This window comes from Pongo pygmaeus, chromosome 9 (assembly GCF_028885625.2).
Source record: "Pongo pygmaeus isolate AG05252 chromosome 9, NHGRI_mPonPyg2-v2.0_pri, whole genome shotgun sequence".
Taxonomy (NCBI): Eukaryota; Metazoa; Chordata; class Mammalia; order Primates; family Hominidae; genus Pongo; species Pongo pygmaeus.
In genome coordinates this window covers 88,720,736-88,741,215 of record NC_072382.2, presented here as the reverse complement: position 1 = coordinate 88,741,215, position 20,480 = coordinate 88,720,736, and the positions used below count along the sequence as shown (strand labels likewise).

The window sequence follows — 20,480 nt, the reverse complement described above, 5'->3', positions numbered from 1 at the left end:
CTGTAGAAATTTGCATAAGTAATGAGGAGCCAAATGTTAATCCCCAAGACAATGGGGAAAATATCTCCGGGGCATGTCAGAGGTCTTCACAGCAGCCTCTCCCATCACAGGCCCAGAGTTCTAGGAGGAAAAAGTGGTTTCTTGGGCCAGGCCCAGGGTTCCAGTCCTGTGTGCAGCCTAGGGACTTGGTTCCTTTTATCCCAGCTGCTCCAGCCATAGCTAAAAGGGGCCAATGTACAGCTCGGGCCATGGCTTTGGAGGGTGCGAGCCTCAAGCCTTCACAGTTTCCATGTGGTGTTGAGCCTGCAGATGCACAGAAGTCAAGAATTGAGGTTTGGGAACCTCCATCTAAATTTCAGACTATGTAGGGAAATGCCTGGACGTCCAGACAGAAGTTTGCTGCAGGGATGGGGCTCTCATGGAGAACTTCTGCTAGGGCAGTGCAGAAGGGAAATGTGGGGTCAGAGTCCCCACACAGAGTCCCTACTGGGACACTGCCTAGGGGAGCTATGAGAAGCAGGCTACTGTCCTCCAGGCCCCAAAATGGTAGATCCACTGACAGCATGCACCATGTGCCTGGAAAAGCCACAGACACTCAAGGCCAGCCCATGAAATCAGCTGGGAGGGAGGCTGTATCCTGCAAAGCCACAGGGTCAGAGCTGCCCAAGACCATGGGAACCCGCCTCTTGCATCAACATGACCTGGATGTGAGACATGGAGTCAAAGAAGATAATTTTGGAGCTTTAAGGTTTGACTGCCCTGCAAGATTTCATACTCATATGGGTCCTGCAGCCCCTTTGTCTTGGCCAATTTCTCCCATTTGGAATGGCTGTATTTACCCAATGCCTGTACCCCCATTGTACCTATGAAGTAACTGACCAGCTTTTGGTTTTACAGGCTCATAGGTGGAAGGGACTTGCCTCATCTTGAATGGGACTTTGGATTGTGGACTTCTGAGTTATGCTGAAATGAGTTAAGACTTTGAGGGACTGTTGGGAAGGCATGATTGGTTTTGAAATATAAGGACATGAGATTTGAGAGGGGCTAGGGGCAGAATGATATGGTTTGGCTGTGTCCACATCCAAATCTCATCTTGAATTCCCATGTGTTGTGGAAGGGACCCAGTGGGAGGTAACTGAATCATGGGGGCAGGTCTTCCCCATGCTGTTCTTGTAGTAGTGAATAAGTCTCATGAGATCTGATGGTTATAAAAAGGGGAGTTTCCCTGAAAAAGTGCCTGCCACCATTTCCCTGAACAAGTGCCTGCCACCATCCACATAATACATGACTTGCTCCTCCTTGCCTTCTGCTACGATTTTGAGGCTTCCCCAGCCATGTGGAACTGTAAATGCAATTAAACCTCTTTCTTTTGTAAAGTGCACAGTCTCAGGTATGTCTTTACCAACAGCATGAAAACAGACTAATACACTTCCAAATAGCAATGTATGAAAGTTCTGGTTGCTCTATATCACCATTAACATCTGGGGCTATCACCCCTTGTAATTTTAGCCATTATAGTAGATATTTACTGGTTTCTCATTATATTTTCTCTTTGCATATCTCAGACGACAATCAATGTCAAACACATTTTCATGAGCGTATTTGTCATTTAAAAATATTCCTATGTGAAATATTTAAGTTTTTCATCAAGTTTTCTTGACTTTAATTTTTAAATTATCATTTTTTATAGGAATCTTTGTACATTCTGGAGATAAGTCATTTTTCAATAGTATGAACTAAGAATATACTCCACCTGCCTGAAACTTGTGTTTTTGTTTACCTAGTGGTGCTGTTTAAGAAGTTTTAATTTTGATAAAGTACAATTTGCTAAAATTATTTACTTTTTTATGTTTCTTGAGTACTATACAAGAAATATCTGCCGATTCCTAGGTAATAACAACATTTTTCTATGTTTTCTTCTAGACATTTCATAATTTTAATATTTACATTGAAGTCCATAATTAATTTTATATAAATTATTATGTGCTATACAAAGTAAAAGACAAGATTTATTTTATCCATATAAATATCCAGTTATTTCAGCACCATTTGTTAAAAAGACTACCTCTACCCCCATTGAATTACCTTGGTAACTCTGTCAAAAATTATATAACCACATAAGTGTGAATCATATATTTCTAAACTCTGATTACTGTAACTTTATGATTAGTCCTAAAGTCAATAAACTTAAGTTACCCAACTTTGTTCTTCTTTTTCAAAATTGTTTTGTCTATTGTGGGTTATTTGCATTGCCTATAAATTTCAAAATAGAATCAGCAATCTCTACCGAAACAGCCATATGAGCTTTTGATTGTGGTCACAGTGACTCTATACATCAGTTTAGGAAGAATTACCAAATTAACAATGCAGTACTAAGTCTCCCAATCCTAGTATAGTACATTGTTCCACATTTTTAGGTCTTTCTTAATTTTTAAGCAGTGTTCTATAGTTTTAAATGTAGAGTTACTACATATCTTTTACTAAATTTTTCATATTTTTATGACACATTGTATTATTATTTAATTTCATATTCAAATTGTTGATAGTTTATAAAACAATTGATTTTGTCTATTCACTTTGCATACTGTGACTTTGCTAAATTTCTTTATTAGTTCTAGTGCACATTTTTTAAACTCTTCGAATTTTTAATACACACAAGCATGCTGCCCAAATTTTTGTTTGCCTTTTTCCTACACATGCCTTTTATTTATTTTCTGTGACTTATTGCACTAGCTACTACCTTTTATAAAATACTGAATTGTCATGATAAGAGTAAACATCTTATGCTCACTTCAGCAGCACATATATTAAAGCTGGAATAATAAAGAGGAGATTAGCAGATTAGCATGGATCCTGCATAAGAATGACATGCAAATTTGTAAAGCATTCCATATTTTTATATAAATGTGAAATTCCACAAAAAGATAGGTACCACAATGACGAACCAAACAGAAATCCTGCAGTTAAAGAATTCAATGAATAAAATAAAAAATGCAATCAAGACCTTCGAAAGCAGACTTGATAAAGCAGAAGAAAGAATCTCTGAACTTGAAGACAGGTCATTTAAAATTATCCAGTTAGAAAAAATGAAAATAAAAAAGAGTAAAGAAAACCTATAAGAATTATGGTACACCATTCAGTAAAAAACATTCATATAATAGTAATGCCAGAAGGAAAAGAGATAGGCAAAGGCACAGAAGATCTATTTACTGCAATAATAGCTGAAAACTTTCCAATTCTGAGAAGAAATATGGATATCCAGATCCAGGAAGCTGAAAAGCCCCAAGTAGATTCAACCCAAAAAGGTCCTCCTTGAGGCACATTATAGTCAAACTGTCAAAACTCAAAGGCAAAGAGAATTTAAAAAAAAAACAGCAAGAGAAAGGTATTAAGTCAATATAAAGGAATCCTCGTTAGACTAACGATAGATTTCTCAGTAGAAACCTTACAGGCAAGGAGAGAATGGGATGATATATTAAAAGTACTAAAAGAAAACAATTGCAAGCCAAGAATACCATACCTAGAAAAGCTATTCTTCAAAAATGAGGAAGAAATAAACTCTTTCTCAGGCAATCAAAAACTGAGGAAAACTGTCACCACTAGACTGGCAGTATAAAAAATGTTTAAGAAGGTTCTGCATCTGGAAGCAAAAAGATGATAATCACTATCATGATAACACACAAAAGTATAAAACTCACTGGTAGAGCAGATACACAGATGATAAAGAGGAAAGAATCAAAGTTCATCACTACAGAAAACCAGCAAACCAAAAAGATAAACGAGATAAAAAAATAAACGAAAAGATAGAAACAATAAGAAAACAACTAACAAAATAACAAGAGTACATCCTCACCCTCAATAAACAGTATAAACAGATTACATTCCTCAATAAAAGATAGAGACTGGCTGAATACATTTTTTAAATAATCCAACTGTATGCTGCCTACAGGAAACTCACTTCATCTTTAAAGACATATAGACTGAAAGTGAAGAGATAGGAAAAGATGTTCCACACAAATGGAAATCAAAAGCAAGCAAGAGTGGCTATACTTATATCAGATAAAACAGATTTTAAGTCAGTAACTATAAAAAGAGACAAAAAATGGTTATTATGTAAAAATAAATGGATCAATTCAGCAAGATAATATAACAATTATAAACATATATTCAACATCAAAGCACCCAGATATGTAAAGCAAAAATTATTAGATCTAATGAGAGGTCTAGACTCCAATACAGTAATAGTTAGGGACCTAAACACCCCACTCTCAGCATTGGACAGATAACCTACACAGAAAATCAACACAGAAATATTAGATTTAAATTGCACTTTAGACAAAATAAATCTAACAGACATTTACAGAACATTTTATCCAACAGATGCAGAATATACATTTCTCTCTTCAGCACATGGATTATTCTCCAGGATACACCATGTATTAGGTCACAAAACAAATCTCAAGAAATTTAAAAGAACTGAAATTATACAAGTATCTTTTTTGACCATAATGGAATAAAACTAGAAATCAGTAACAAATGAACTTTGGAATCTGTACAAATACATGGAAATTAAACAACAGCCTCCTGAACAATCAGTTGGTCAATGAAGAAATTAAGAAGAAAATTTTAAATTTCTTGAAATAATGACAGTAGACTGACTGCAGTGGCTCAAGCCTGTAATCCCAGCACCTTGGGAGGCTAAGATGAGCATATTGCTTGAGCCCAGGAGTTTGAGACCAGCCTGGGCAACATGGCAAACCCCTGTTACAAAAAAATACAAAAATTAGCTGGGTATGGTGGCACACACCCGTAGTCCTAGCTACTAGGGAGGCTGAGCTAGGCGGATCACTTGATCCCAGGAAGTTGAGGCTGCAGTGAGCCATGATTGTGCCACTGCACTCCAGCCTGGATGACAAAGTGAGAACCTGTATCAAAGAAAGAAGGAGGAGGAAAGGAGAGCAGAAGGGAGGGGAGGGGAGTGGAGGGGAGGGGAGGGGAAGGGGAAGTGAAGGGGGAAAAAAGTGAAGGGAGACATGAAGGGAAGGGAAGGAGGAAGGGAAGCAAAGGGTAGGGAAGGGAAGGAGGAAGGGAAGTGGAGGGGAGGAGAGGGGAGGGGAGGGGAGGGGAGGGAAGGGAAGGTGGAAGTGAATGGGGAAGAGAAAGAAAGGGAAGGGGGAAGGGAAGGGGGAAGGGAAGGGAAAGGAAGGGAAGGGGAGGGGAAGGAAGAGGGAAAGGAAGGGAAGGGAGAGGAAGGAAGGGGGAAAGGAAGGGAAGGGGGAAAGGAGAAGGGAAGGGAAGAGAAGTGAAGAGAAGTGAAGGAAAGGGATGGAAAGTGAAGGAAAGGGATGGAAAGTGAAGGAAAGGGATGGAAAGTGAAGGAAAGGGATGGAAAGTGAAGGAAAGGGATGGAAAGGGAAGGGAAAGGATGGGAAGGAAAGGGAAAGGACGGGAAGGGAAGGAGGAAGGGAAGGAAAAGGGAAAGGGGGAAAAGGGGAAAGAGGAACAGGGGGAAGGGAAGTAAAGGGAGAAGAAAAGGGAAGGGAAAAGGGAAGAGAGAAGGGAAGGCAAGGGGGAAGGCAAGGGGGAAGGGAAGGGAGAAGGGAAGGGAGAAGGGAAGGGAAGGGAAGGGAGAAGGGAGGGGAAGGGAGAAGGGAGGGAAAGGGAGAAGGGAGGGAAAGGGAGAAGGGAGGGGAAGGGAGAAGGGAGGGGAAGGGAGAAGGAAGGGAAAGGGAGAAGGGAGGGGAAGGGAGAAGGGAAGGGAAGGGAGAAGGGAGGGGAAGGGAGAAGGGAAGGGAGAAAGGAAGGGAGAAGGGAAGGGAAGGGAAGGGAGAAGGGAAGGGAAGGGAAAGGAAGGGAAAGGAAGGGAAGGGAAGGGAAGGGGAAAGGGAAGAGAAGGGTGAAGGGAATGGAGAAGGGAAGGGAAGGGGGAAGGGAAGGACAGGGGAAAGGGGAAGGGGGAAGGGAGAAGGGAAGGAAGGGAAGGGAAGGGAGAAGGGAGAAGGGAAGGAAGGGAAGGGAGAAGGGAGAAGGGAAGGAAGGGAAGGGAAGGGAGAAGGGAAGGAAGGGAAGGGAGAAGGGAAGGAAGGGAAGGGAGAAGGGAAGGAAGGGAAGGGAGAAGGGAAGGAAGGGAAGGGAGAAGGGAAGGAAGGGAAGGGAGAAGGGAAGGAAGGGAAGGGAAGGGAGAAGGGAAGGAAGGGAAGGGAAGGGAGAAGGGAAGGGAAGGGAGAAGGGAAGGAAGGGAAGGCAAGGTGGAAGGAAGGGAAGGGGGAAGGGAAGGGAGAAGGGAAGGGAAGGGAGAAAGGAAGGAAGGGAAGGGAAGGGAGAAGGGAAGGAAGGGAAGGGAAGGGAGAAGGGAAGGAAGGGAAGGGAAGGGAGAAGGGAAGGAAGGGAAGGGAAGGGGGAAGGAAGGGAAGGGGGAAGGAAGGGAAGGGGGAAGGAAGGGAAGGGGGAAGGGAAGGGAGAAGGGAAGGGAGAAGGGAAGGGAAGGGAGAAGGGAAGGGAAGGGAAGGGAAGTGGGAAGGGAAGGGAAGGGAGAAGGAAAGAGAAGGGAAGGGAAGGGAAGGGAAGGGAAGTGGGAAGGGAAGGGAGAAGGGAAGGGAAGGGAAGGGAGAAGGGAAGGGAAGGGAAGGGAGAAGGGAAGGGAAGGGAGAAGGGAAGGGAAGTGGGAAGGGAAGGGGGAAGGGAAGGGGGAAGGGAAGGGGGAAGGGAAGGGGGAAGGGAAGCGAAGGGAGAAGGGAAGGGAGAAGGGAAGGGAGAAGGGGAAGGGAAGGGGGAAGGGAAGGGGGAAGGGAAGGGAGAAGGGAGAAAATAGAAATACAACATACCAAAACCCATAGAATACAGCAAAAGTGGTATTAAAGGGAAAGTTTATAGCAACAAATGCCTGTATCAAAAAAGTAAAAAGATTTACATAAACAACCTAATAATTCCTCTCAAAAAGCAAGAAAAACAAGAACAAGCCAAAACCAAAATTAGTAGTAAGAAAGAAATAATAAAGATCAGAGTAGAAATAAACAAAAGTGAGACATAAAAATAATACAAAAGATCAACAAAGTGAAAAGTTGGTTTTATGAAAAGGTAAACCAACTTGACAAACCCTTAGCCAGACTAACCAAGAAAAAAAGAGAACATATCCAAATCAATAAAATTATAAATAAACAGGAGACCTTACAACTAATACCACAGATATACAATGGATCATTAAAGAGTACTATGGACAACACTAACAGATAGGAAAGCCTAGTAAAAATGGACAAATTCCTGGTCACATACAATCTATCAAAATTAAACCAAGAAGGAATAGAACATCTTAACAAAACAATTATGAGTAATGAGATTGAATCAGTAATAAGAAGTCTCCCAGCCAGGTGCAGTTTCTCACATATGTAATCCCAGCACTTTGGGAGGCCAGAGCAGGAGAATCGCTTTAGCCCAGGAGTTTGAGGTTGCAGTGAACAATGATCACACCACTGAACTCCAACCTAAACAACAGAATGAGACCCGGTCTTAAAAAAAAAAAGAACAAGAACAAAAAAAGAAAAGAAATAAAGCCTTCCATCAAAGAAAAGTGTGGAACCTGATGAGTTCACTACTGAATTCTACTAAACACTTAAAGGAAAATGAGTACCAATTCTTCACAAACTCTTCCAGAATGTAGAAAAGGAGGGAATTCTTCTAACTCATTCTAAAAGGCCTATGTTACCCTGATACCAAAACCAGAAAAGAAAACAAAACAAAACTATAGGCCAATATCCCAGATGAACACAGACCTAAAAATTCTCAACAAAATACTAGCAAACTGAATCTATTCAGTTTATTCACCATGATCAAGTGGGAATTTTTTTTTTTTTTTTTTTTTGAGACAGAGTCTCGCTGTTGCCCAGGCTGGAGTGCGCTGGTGCGATCTCGGCTCACTGCAGGCTCCACCCCCCGGGGTTCACGCCATTCTCCTGCCTCAGCCTCCGGAGTACCAAGTGGGATTTAAACCAAGGATACAAGGAGAATTTGGTATATGCAAATCAATAAATGTAATATATCATATAAACAAAACAAAGAATAAAAACCATATGATCATCTCAATAGATGCAGAAAAGGCATTTGATGAAATTTCACATGCATTCATAATTTTTTAAAAAATCTTCAAAAAACTAAGTATAGAAGGAGTGTACATCAACACAATAAAGGCCATATGTGACAAACCTACAGCTAACATTATACTGAACAAAAAATGGTTGTTTTCTAAGAACTGGAATGAAATAAGAATGCCCACTCTCACCACATGTATTCAACATAGAACATAATATGGTAAGTCCTAGCTAGGGCAATAAAGCAAAAGGATAAAATAAATGACATTCAAATGGGAAAGGAATAAGTTAAATTGCTCTGTTAGCAGACATGATCTTATACATACCCTGAAAGCCCCACCAAAAAACTCTTAGAACTGATAAACAAATTCAGTAAAATTGCAAAATACAAAATTAACATGCAAAAATCAGTAGCATTTCTATACACCAACAATGACCAGGTGAAAAGAAAATCAAGAAAGCAATCCCATTTACAACAGCTACAGAAAAAATACCTAGAAATAAATTTAACCAAGGAAGTGAAAGATATCTACAAGGAAAACTATAAAACATTGACGAAAGAAACTGAAGAGATCACCAAAAAATGAAGATATCCCACATTCATAAACTAAAGAACTGATATTGGGAAAATGATTATACTACCCAAAGCAATCTACAGATCCAATGCAATCTCTAACAGAATACCAATGACATTCTTCAAAGAAATAGAAAAACAATTCTAAATTTATATAGAACCACAGAAGACCCAAATAGCCAAAGCAACACTGAGCAAAAGGACAAAGCTGGAGGCATTATACTACCTGACCCTAAAATATACATCCTCACCCTCTAACTAAAACAGCATAATACTGGTACAAAAACAGACACATCGAACCACAGAACAGAATAGAGAACCCAGAAATAAATCTATGTATTTACAGCAAACCGATTTTTGACCAAAAGAAACAAAACAAAAATATTCAGTGGGGAAAGAACAGTCTCTTCAATAAACAGTTCTGGTAAAACTGGATATCCGTATACAAAATAATGAAACTAGGTCCTTATCTTTCCCAATATCCAAAAATCAAATAAAAACATAGCACATGAAACTATGAAACTACTGAAAAATAAATGGAGAAATACTACAGGATATTGATCTGGGCAAAGATTTTTGAGGTAAAACTTCAAAAGCACAGGCAACAACAACAACAAAATACACAAATGAGATCATATCAAGCCAAAAACTTCTATATAACAAAACAATCAACAGAGTGAAAAGACATCCTACAGAATGGGAGAAAATATCTGCAAACTAACCATCTGACAAGGAGTTAATAACCAGAATATATAAGGAATTCAAACTCAATGGCAAATAATAATAATCCAAATTTAAAATGAGCAAGTATCTGAATAGACATTTCTCAGAAGAAGACATGCAGATTGTCAACAGTCATGTAAAAAAATGTTCAACATCACTAATCATCAAAGAAACACAAATGAAAGCCACAATGAAATATCTCACCTCAGTTAAAATGCTGCCATTAAAAAGACAACAGATGCTAGTGAATATGCAGAGAAAGGGGAACACTAGTACACTGCTGGTAGGAATGTAAATTAGTACAGCTACTATGAAAAACAGTATGGAGAGTCTTCTAAAAACTAAAAGTGGGTCCACCATATGATCAACCAATCTCCCTGCTCAGTACATATCCAAAAGAAAGAAAATCAATATATCAAAGAGATATTTGCATGCCCATGTTTATTATAGTATAGCACTTTTGCCAAGATATGGAATCAACCTAAGCATCCATCAACAGATAAATGAATAAAGAAAATTTGGTAGATATGCACAATGGGATACTATTCAATCACAAAATAAAGAATGAAATCCTGTCATTTGCAGCAACATGGATGGAACTGGAGGTCATTACGTTAAGTGAAATAAGTCAAGCACAGAAAGACAAACATCACATGTTCTTGCTCACATGAGGAATATAAAAAACTTGGTCTCATGCAGGTAGAGATTAGAATGATAGCTACAAGAGGCTGAGAAAGAGGAGTGGAAATGGAGATTGGTTAATGGGTACAAGCATAGAGTTAATTAGAAGGAGTAAGTTCTAGTGTTCCATAGCACAGTAGGGTGACTATAGTTAACGATAATTTAGTGTATATTTCAAAATAGCTAGATCAGAATATTTGAAATGTTCCCAGCATGAGATGATGTTTGATATGATGGATATCCTAATTATCCTGAATTAAACATTATGCATTATATGCATGTATCAAAACATGTATAATTATATATCAATAAAAATAGTAAACATCCTTACATTTTCAAAGTTTTATATATTTCATCATTAAATATTATATTAGCTGTAGGTTTTACATACATAACTTTTATCTAGTTAAGGAAGCTTCCTTTAGTTTCTAGTTTGCTAGTTTTATCATTACTGGATGCTGAATATTTTAAATAATTGATTAATATTAAAGATTGGTGTTATTTTTTCTAATACATTTGATAGAGTTTACTAGTGAATCTACATTACCCTAGCATTATCTTGGTGAGAAGTTTATTAACTATAAATCAACTTATTTAATGATATGTAGGGCAAGTTTTAAATTTCTTTTCGTGCCAGTTATGGAATTTGTATCTTTCAAGGATTCATCAATTTTGTCCAAGTTATCCAATTATTGGCCTACAGTTGTTCATTCTATTTATGCTAGTACCTTACTATCTACTCATTGCCTGTATAGAATTTCTAGTGATGCCTACACTTTCATTTAGATGTACTAAATTACCAAATTTGTTTGTTTTCTCATTTTTTCATGATTCAGCTAGCTGGAAACTTGACAATTTTATTGATCTTTTTAATGGCTCAATTTTTGCTTTTGTTGATATTTTCTACGGTTCATTCATCTTCTTCTTCATTAATCTCTACTCTTATCTTTACCGTTTCCCTCCTTCACACATTTTGGATTTAATTTGCTCTTTAATACTTTTTTTTCATCATTTGGTTGTATTCAGACTATTTCACTCAATTTTTAATTTCCATATATGTCTCTGTGGACAGTCCTACAATTCACACACTTTGTCTACATTTTAAGTCCTTGAATATATTTATAACAGTTATTTTAAAGTTATGTTTACTCTTTTAAATGTCTGTGGTATATCTGAGTCTCTTTATATTAAATTTTTCTCCTAATCTTGGGACATATTTCCTTATTCTTCATATAGACAGTAATTTGTTGTTTGCAGGACATTGATGCTACAATGCTAAGAATCTGCATTTTGTTTGTTTGTCTTCCTGTAGAGTGTTGAGTTTTGTTTTAGAAAGTAGTTATTTCACTGCCTGATGAGTTTTGTCCTGGAAAGTCTTGTTTTTAGGCTTTGTTAGGGCAGATATATAGTAGTTCTTGTTTAAATTCTATTTGTAAAGTGTACCTTCTGTAGGGTCACAGCTGAATACCTGGCAGGAACCCTACCAGCACTGTTTGATCTACAGAACCTTCATTTGACTGTTAGCCTCCATAGTACTAGTTCTCTGTCAGGCCTCACAGTCTTATGCTGAGCAGGAGAAAGACCAATTAGGAGATCATTATAGGCCAAACACACAGATATCATTGCTTCCCAGGTACAAAGTTTCCTCATCAAATTATATAAGGGTTATAGGAGAGTGCACACCAACATCTATTTTCTTGTGTTTTAATTTTCTTGACTCAACTAAAGTATATAATGTTTGAGGGCAGAGGCCTTCTCTAACAAACATGAAGTCCTTGTTCAACACAACACCTCCTGCTAGGCTCAGAATAAGTTTGCCTTGCCACAATGTGTTGGCTTGGGGTGTAATGTGACAGAGGGATGAAAATAATAAGTTCTATGAATTTGAATATCAGTACATCTTGACAGGTGCCAAAAATGAAACACACAAAAATCTTTGGCCCAATTTCCCAAAAGAATACAGAATTCAAGAGAATTATTTAATATATTAAGCAAAAAAGATTAGGCTACTGAAAATAGTATTATAACCTGCTTTATAGTCCACCATGGTGGAAAGGACATGGGTTTTCTATTTAAAAATCTTGTATTTAATTTTTGTTCTCCACTGATTAGCTGAATGGGCTTTAAAAATTTATTTGCCCTCTCCGAAACTTAGTTTCTTCACCTGTGAAACAGAGGCAGTAATTTATAGGATTTTTGTTAGGCTTAGAATGGCAAATGTAAAATATCTAGTTTTGCAAACCACAGTAAAGCTCTAAGGCCATGGGTTCGTTCCCTTTTCCACATCAGTGAGTAAAAGTGGCTATGAGGAGGGAAGGGTTTATGTGTCTAATAAAATTAGGAGGCTTGGATTCTCTGGAAAAGTCTGCTTCTCTCTGAGTCTCAGGATTTTTTGTTCTTTGTCTCATGAGAGATTGACCAAGAGATCACTCAGATTTCTTCAGGTACAACAAACATTCTATAGGTCTGTGAATACTAACTAGGTCTGCCTACAGCCTCACCGACTCAGCCCTCCCAGCTAATACTATTCCCATGACAACTAACAAAAAGGCAATAGAAAGAAGTTAGGGAAACAAGAGATCAAAGAAAAATAATGAGGCAGGCTTCAAAGCATAAAGAGAAAAAGAAGGAGAAAGGGGAATGGAAAACAACTAAAAGCTAGTGGTAAAGAGCACACTAGGCTGAGAGCTATGATGCTGTCAGCACAGTCAGCTGACAGCCCTGCCCATCAGAATTCACAGAGATGATACAGGGAGAAGAAACCTGCAAAAGGCTGGGGGCTGCTTTGAGAGGGCATAGATCTTACAAGGTAGAAGCTGCCTGAAGCATCATAGCTTAATTTCTGAACTTCCAAATCACCAACTGAGCTTAGCTTAAAAACGGCAATTCATAAGGCTCTTTAAATTTTAACTTTCTTTGAAGAAAAAGATATCCTAATTTTTTACTGCTTTCGTTCCTAAAACACTTAACTCATATTTCCAATGGGAAAGAGTCAGTGAAAGAAGAGAGTGGGTTATAGAAGTTGTAGAGAAAAAGAATGATCATAAATAAGAAATCTTGTGTCCCTAGAATGGGTCAGATGCTGTTAGTTGCTTTTCCAAAATATTCAACTTCGATTGTCCTTCACAATTCAGAGACACAAGCCAGCTGGAGTAACACACAAAAGGGAAAGGATATTGAGTGTATTTGAGGACAATATGTTGAATTTTAAGTTCATGTGTATCTTTAAAGTAGGGCTAAGGGACAAGAAACATTTTATAAAACTTTGCTACAAAAACTTGGTTCAAAGATCAAAGGCATCAGGATCACTAGGAAGCTTATTAGAAATTCAGAATCTCAGGTGCCTTTCCAGACCTACTGAATCAAAATTCCAAGGTTTTATTTGAACCCTAAAATTTGAGAAACCCTGTATTAGAAAATGAAGAGAGACTGCTAATAATTCTTTCTGCAATTATACTAAGTAATTTATTTCAACACTCTGTTTTTATGTTTTAATAGTAATGAAAAGTCCTATTAAGGTTGTCATTTTCTATGTTGGGTAAGTGCAGGGTAAGAGGAAGATGACTTGGGCTAGAAGCTTTACTTTGTCACCATTATTATGACATGAGAAAAATAACTTACGTTTTCTAAATTTTAGTTTCTGCTTCTGCAACATGAGGCCAATTCATGTAATTAGTAGTGTCACAGTGTTAACAGGGAACATAAAATAAAGAGTATGAATCATGCTATACCTCTTCCCAAAAAAACTTCAATGACTCCTCATAGCCTACAAGTTAATATCTAGTGTCTTTAAACAGCATTCAAAGCTCTTCACTCTTTAACGCCAGGCATGGTGGCTCACACCTGTAATCCCAGCACTTTGGGAGGCCAATGCAGGAGAACTGCTTGGGCATAATAAGGAGACCCTGCATCTACAAAAAAAAAAAAAAAATAGTTAGGCGTGGTAGGGCACACCTGTAGTCCCAACTACTTGGGAGGCTGAGGTGAGAGGATCACTTGAATCCAAGAGGTTGAAGCTGCTGTGAGCCATCATCATGCCACTGCACTCCAACCTGGGTGACAGAGCAAGACTCTGTCTCAAAACAAACAAACAACAACAACAACAAACTTCTTCACTCTAACCCAATCCTACACCTCCATCTTCATTACCCATTATATTTTCCCAGGAATCCTATACTTCTGCCTTTCCCTGAAACATAACATTCACTTTCATTTTCCATCCACACATCCATCCTCTTTCTTCTGCCAGGAATAGGCTCTTTTCTTTCTGTAATTACCAAAATTCTACTCATCCAAGAAAACTCAGTTCAGAAGCATCTGCTTCACAAAGCTGTTACCAGTAACACTAATTGGACATCATTTAACATTTCTCTGCACGGATACAGTGATTTACACTTTTCTCTACAACACTATTTCATTCTTTTTTGAGTTGTTGCTGGTTGAGTATATATCTGAAATTGCCTTTGAAATGTAAAATACTCAAGGAAAGGGATTACTTGTTATTCATCATTACAGTTCCCTCAACAACTAGCACAGTACTTTTCACATCATATATAGTAAATGTTTGAGGAAATTAAAGATGAAAAAAGAAAGCTTCTCAAGATATACATCTAGAGATACTTTTGTTCTGAAAATTATCCGACAACATTCTAATGTGGCAGCAATAAAACTGCCAATAAAATATGTGCCAATCTTAATAATATGAAGATACGAGACAGAGATGGTATACAGAACTCTACAGAGGGAAATGTAATTAATATGTGGTTCCATCAGTATATATGCAATGCTTACTATGGGGTCTCTGACCTCCAAGTTGCACCTCCATGCTCTCCTTTAGTTTGGGCCATTTAAGAGGTGAGGTTTCAATCAATTCCCTTAAGAATAAAATTATCTTCATAGCTACTCATTTGACGTTAGCCAAGGGCTGATTTCTTAGTAAACCGTGGACAACCTTATAAAGGGCATGAGGGCTAGTATTAAAGAATTCAGTAAAAGAGATTGTTACAGAGAAGACACTGAGCAGAAATTCAGTAGATTTAGACATAAGTTCTAATTCTGGCACTGTGTAACTCTGGGCAAGTTACTTAACTGTACAGCATCATTTTTCTATCTATCAAAATGATTACTATGATTAAGTAGACAACTATTGCTTCTTTGTAATTTGTAAAAAAAAAAACGTATACATACGGAAGTTATCACTGGTAAATTCTGCTAACAGGACAAGTTCAGACTTTAACTACTGGTTTATCAGACTGTAAAATAATGGGCATGAGAAGCCAATGACTTTAATTTAGACCCATCCCTCCCTTTGTGTTATGCAGAAAAGTGAAATTGACAACAAAGTGAAAGGTTATCTATTATTTTTTCTGCCCTGACCCCAGATAAAGTCCCTATCTTATCCATACAGAGCCGGCAGACACATCGACTCCTTTCTCCACACCTCATCTAGTTATTGAAGGGCGAGCTCACTGTCAGAGTCCAAAACTATTAAAAATGGCATAAGGACAGAAAAACAGAAACAGAGATGGCTTTAAGATAAAGTTTAAACTGCTTTTCTCGCCAACCCCAGCCAAAAAAATAATTTGACTTTAAAGATGGTTCCATGAGGAGGGAGGAGGCAAGATGATTTTATTCCACTTCTGTAACTTTACCTCCAAACACACAACTTCTAGCACAAAAATACAGTGGTAAAGAATATGGGTTTGGAAGCCTGACTTGAATTTGATTCTAGGTTCTGTCAGGAGCTATAAAGGAGCTGAGATTTTTACTCTACTTACAAGCTAGTAAGTTCGCTTGCCAGTTTTATGGATGCTGGCATAATCTATAAGACAAAGTATCAGAGACCAAGTAGAGTTTATTACAGCTATAGCAGTAGACAGAACATCAATATCTTCTGTCAGTTTTACAAGTGACAATGCTCAAGGGCTGAGGTCTGTTGACACCTGTACATACAGTGGGTTGTGTTACAGGAGAGGAAATCTGAGCTTGGGGAACCCAAATCTTTTACATAGTAAGCATGCCTGCTCTATGCGCCAAAGGAAGATCCTACCTTCTTTTATTATCCTAAATATTAAGTATTCCTGCCTTTGCTCCAGAGGTAAATAGTATCTCTATCTTCCAAAGCTGTTCACTATACAAACATCCTTGACAAGATGGTCCAGAACAAAGGCAGCCATGCCTCTGCTTACCATATGAACAGAAACATAAGCTCCATGGAGAACTGTCTCCCAACAGGTTCTTTTTCACTTTTTAGCCATAATTAAAAATCAAATTTTACTTCCCTCTCAGCATAAAGTTGTAGGTTTTTCTTCCCCGTATAATGAATGTAGAAGTAGCACTTATAAGGATAAAATGCAATAATTCATATTAAGTCCTTAGCACACTGTCTAGTACATCAATGATAGCTAGTTTAATGCAGCAGAATGACAACGGAGGTGTGCATGGAAATGTCTTTATATCTGCCCCTAACCAACAGTCCATTCTGGTTGATTAATAAGCACAGAGGCAGCTTGATGTGATTCCCAGGCTAAGTAAATATAAGACATCGCACAATATAGAAGAGTCTTCCTAGCTCTGTATTTCTGACAATGGCCAGTTAACTTTACTAAACCTCATATTCCTCATCTAGAAACTGTCTTAACTGATCAGGTTATTGTAGCATTTACACGGAACACTTGTGTGATAGGTAGTGTTTGGTACATAGTGGTGGGTATTCAGCAAATAGTGGTGGGCTATCATTAAGTACTGGTAACTACCTAAGTCACCTGGTTCAATGTAACACTTAAAGTTGTTTTAAAGCATTTTAACATCCACCACCACCCCTTCAGAACCCCTGACCACCCATCCAAAAAGAACTACTGAACATCATTCATGCACCAGGGGATATAGACCATTCCAGATGCTCAAAACTCCATAGGGGCTGTAGATCTTTTTAGATGCTCAGAACACCATTACTGGAACATTAATGGGGACAGAAAATGTCCTCTTGAAAGTCTCATCTTAAAATTATGTAACGCGGCCTCTTAATATCTAAGAATCTTAGAATCCTAAACTTTGAGCAGAAATGATTTGTGTATACGAATCTCAGCTCCTTGAAAAATATACTTCTCTTCCATAGTACTGAGTTTCATAACCTTAGCTTCTGAGATATGACTGAGAAACACTAGGAGAATCAATCTCCTTCTCTACCCACTCACACACTACTTGAGGGTTTCTGCCATCACTTCCTCCCATCCTATCCACCTAATTCCCTATACACATTTTATTTCCTTCTCTTTCCCTTCTCTCTTTTCTTATTTAATCAATATTTGCTCTTAAATATTGACAATGTTCATTAAATTGGTATTTCTGTATATACCATGTATGAAGCATGCAGTTGAAGGTACTCAAACACAGTAGGTAACTATAGGAAATACCAAAAATTTTAAGGAAATGAGTCAGGTTCATGAAAAGCATCTATCTACTTGAGATTACACAGACATGCATATGTGAAATCTAAAAAGAAAGAAACAAGCAAAATTATGCACGAAGATTCATACATATGAAGCTAAGTGTCCATTTTTCTTCATCACTGCTCCAAATTCATCACTGCTCCAAACCCAAGTCACTAATATTAGCACGTGGAATGAGTACTAAGATAGATACATCACTATGCAATTTGTAATTTGGGCTGAATAGCAAGCATATTATATACTGATGAACTTGCTAATGTCTCTACTTAGAGTTATAGGAATGAGGGCAAGGGGCAAGCACCGACTATGCCATTGTCAGCGCTCAGGCAGGAATGGGACAGCAATGCCAGAGAATAGCAAATACTTCTGCTATCCCCAACCATAAGCCTCAGGTTGAACGTGCCAAAGGAAATCTGTCTTCTAAAGCCCTTGAAGCCACAGGCTGTACTAAGAGTGATAGTTTGGTAACCTGCTCTTGGCCAGATGGTGTTTGTTGAAAGAATAAATGAATGTGCAACCTCCATTTCCAGTGAGACTTTGCTACCTCCCTTCATCCTCAACACTATCAGAGCCTGGGCAGAAAGTCAACCAATAAGATTCAAATTGTTCTGTTTCCAGTTATGTCTTTGTGTTATAAACCATGGACTCATCTATAAACCATGTGGTACAGACAGCCCAATTTAAATCCTGAAACACTAGAAGAAACTGCTACTGCTCAGGAGACTCACAATATGAAATGAGACTCACAGGCATTGTTAACCATAACATGTCAAGAAAAGGGCAAGGTTTCCCTCAGGCAGCAGGCTCCATAGCTCCTTTTCTCTCCAGAGATTTCTTCTTTTGTTTTCAGGCTTTGACTATGTCCCAGCAGAGGGAGATGTCTAGGAAACCCTCACTAAGAATGTAAGCTCTAAAATTCAAAAAAGGAAGGCAGATGCTCTAGGAGAAAGAAAAAAGACTATTTTAAACAGAGAACACAGGGTGGAGATTTTCGATATTATATCTTAAGTAATATACTCTGTTAACAACCAGTGAACACATAAGTATATATCAACAGGACTATCTCCTTCAAATTTAGGACAATTTGGCATTTATACACTTACTTAAGAAACACGGGGAGGAGCCAAGATGGCCGAATAGGAACAGCTCCAGTCTACAGCTCCCAGCGCGAGCGACGCAGAAGACGGGTGATTTCTGCATTTCCATCTGAGGTACCGTGTTCATCTCACTAGGGAGTGCCAGACAGTGGGCGCAGGTCAGTGGGTGAGCGCACCGTGCGCCAGCCGAAGCAGGGGCGAGGCATTGCCTCACTCGGGAAGCGCAAGGGGTCAGGGAGTTCCCATTCCAGGGGTGACAGACGGCACCTGGAAAATCGGGCCACTCCCACCCGAATACTGTGCTTTTCCGACGGGCTTAGGAAACGGTGCCCCAGGAGAGTATAGCCCGCACCTGGCTCAGAGGGTCCTACGCCCACGGAGTCTCACTGATTGCTAGCACAGCAGTCTGAGATCAAACAGCAAGTCGGCAGCGAGGCTGGGGGAGGGGCGCCCGCCATTGCCCAGGCTCCCTTAGGTAAACAAAGCAGCCTGGAAGCTTGAACTGGGTGGAGCCCACCACAGCTCAAGGAGGCCTGCCTGCCTCTGTAGGCTCCACCTCTGGGGGCAGGGCACAGACAAACAAAAAGACAGCAGTAACCTCTGCAGACTTAAATGTCCCTGTCTGACAGCTTTGAGGAGAGCAGTGGTTCTCCCAGCACGCAGCTGGAGATCTGAGAAAGGACTGACTGCCTCCTCAAGTGGGTCCCTGACCCCTGACCCCCGAGCAGCCTAACTGGGAGGCACCCCCCAGCAGCAGCAGACTGACACCTCACACGGCCCGCCAGGTACTCCAACAGACCTGCAGCTGAGGGTTCTGTCTGTTAGAAGGAAAACTAACAGAAAGGACATCCACACCAAAAACCCATCTGTACATCACCATCATCAAAGACCAAAAGTAGATAAAACCACAAAGATGGGGAAAAAACAGAGCAGAAAAACTGGAAACTCTAAAAACCAGAGTACCTCTCCTCCTCCAAAGGAATGCAGTTCCTCACCAGCAACGGAACAAAGCTGGACGGAGAATGACTTTGACGAGCTGAGAGAAGAAGGCTTCAGACGATCAAATTACTCCGAGCTACGGGAGGATATTCAAACCAAAGGCAAAGAAGTTGAAAACTTTGAAAAATATTTAGAAGAATGTATAACTAGAATAACAAATACAGAGAAGTGCTTAAAGGAGCTGATGGAGCTGAAAACCAAGGCTCGAGAACTACGTGAAGAATGCAGAAGCCTCAGGAGCCGATGCGATCAAATGGAAGAAAGGGTATCAGCCCTGGAAGATGAAATGAATGAAATGAAGCGAGAAGGGAAGTTTAGAGAAAAAAGAATAAAAAGAAACGAGCAAAGCCTCCAAGAAATGTGGGACTATGTGAAAAGAACAAATCTACGTCTGATTGGTGTACCTGAAAGTGACAGGGAGAATGGAAACAAGTTGGAAAACACTCTGCAGGATATTACCCAGGAGAACTTCCCCAATCTAGCAAGGCAGGCCAACATTCAGATTCAGGAAATACAGAGAACGCCACAAAGATACTCCTCGAGAAGAGCAACTCCAAGACACATAATTGTCAGATTCACCAAAGTTGAAATGAAGGAAAAAAGGTTAAGGGCAGCCAGAGAGAAAGGTCGGGTTACCATCAAAGGGAAGCCCATCAGACTAATAGCATATCTCTCAGCAGAAACCCTACAAGCCAGAAGAGAGTGGGGGCCAATATTCAACATTCTTAAAGAAAAGAATTTTCAACCCAGAATTTCATATCCTGCCAAACTAAGCTTCATAAGTGAAGGAGAAATAAAATACTTTACAGACAAGCAAATTCTGAGAGATTTTGTCACCACCAGGCCTGCCCTAAAAGAGCTCCTGAAGGAA

The 20,480-nt window shown here is 39.2% G+C and overlaps 1 long non-coding RNA gene and 1 pseudogene across 1 annotated transcript in view; one reads left to right on the top strand and one right to left on the bottom strand.

Moving 5' to 3' along the window:
- LOC134740271 (uncharacterized) overlaps positions 1-18,850 on the bottom strand; it is a 332,371-nt gene extending 313,521 nt beyond the window's left edge. Inside the window, exon 1 of the long non-coding RNA XR_010127610.1 lies at positions 18,617-18,850. This is a non-coding gene — a long non-coding RNA (uncharacterized LOC134740271). The remainder of the gene's footprint in view (positions 1-18,616) is intronic.
- On the top strand, positions 2,784-2,898 carry LOC129009096 (U6 spliceosomal RNA; annotated as a pseudogene).
- Positions 18,851-20,480: the final 1,630 nt, after the last annotated feature.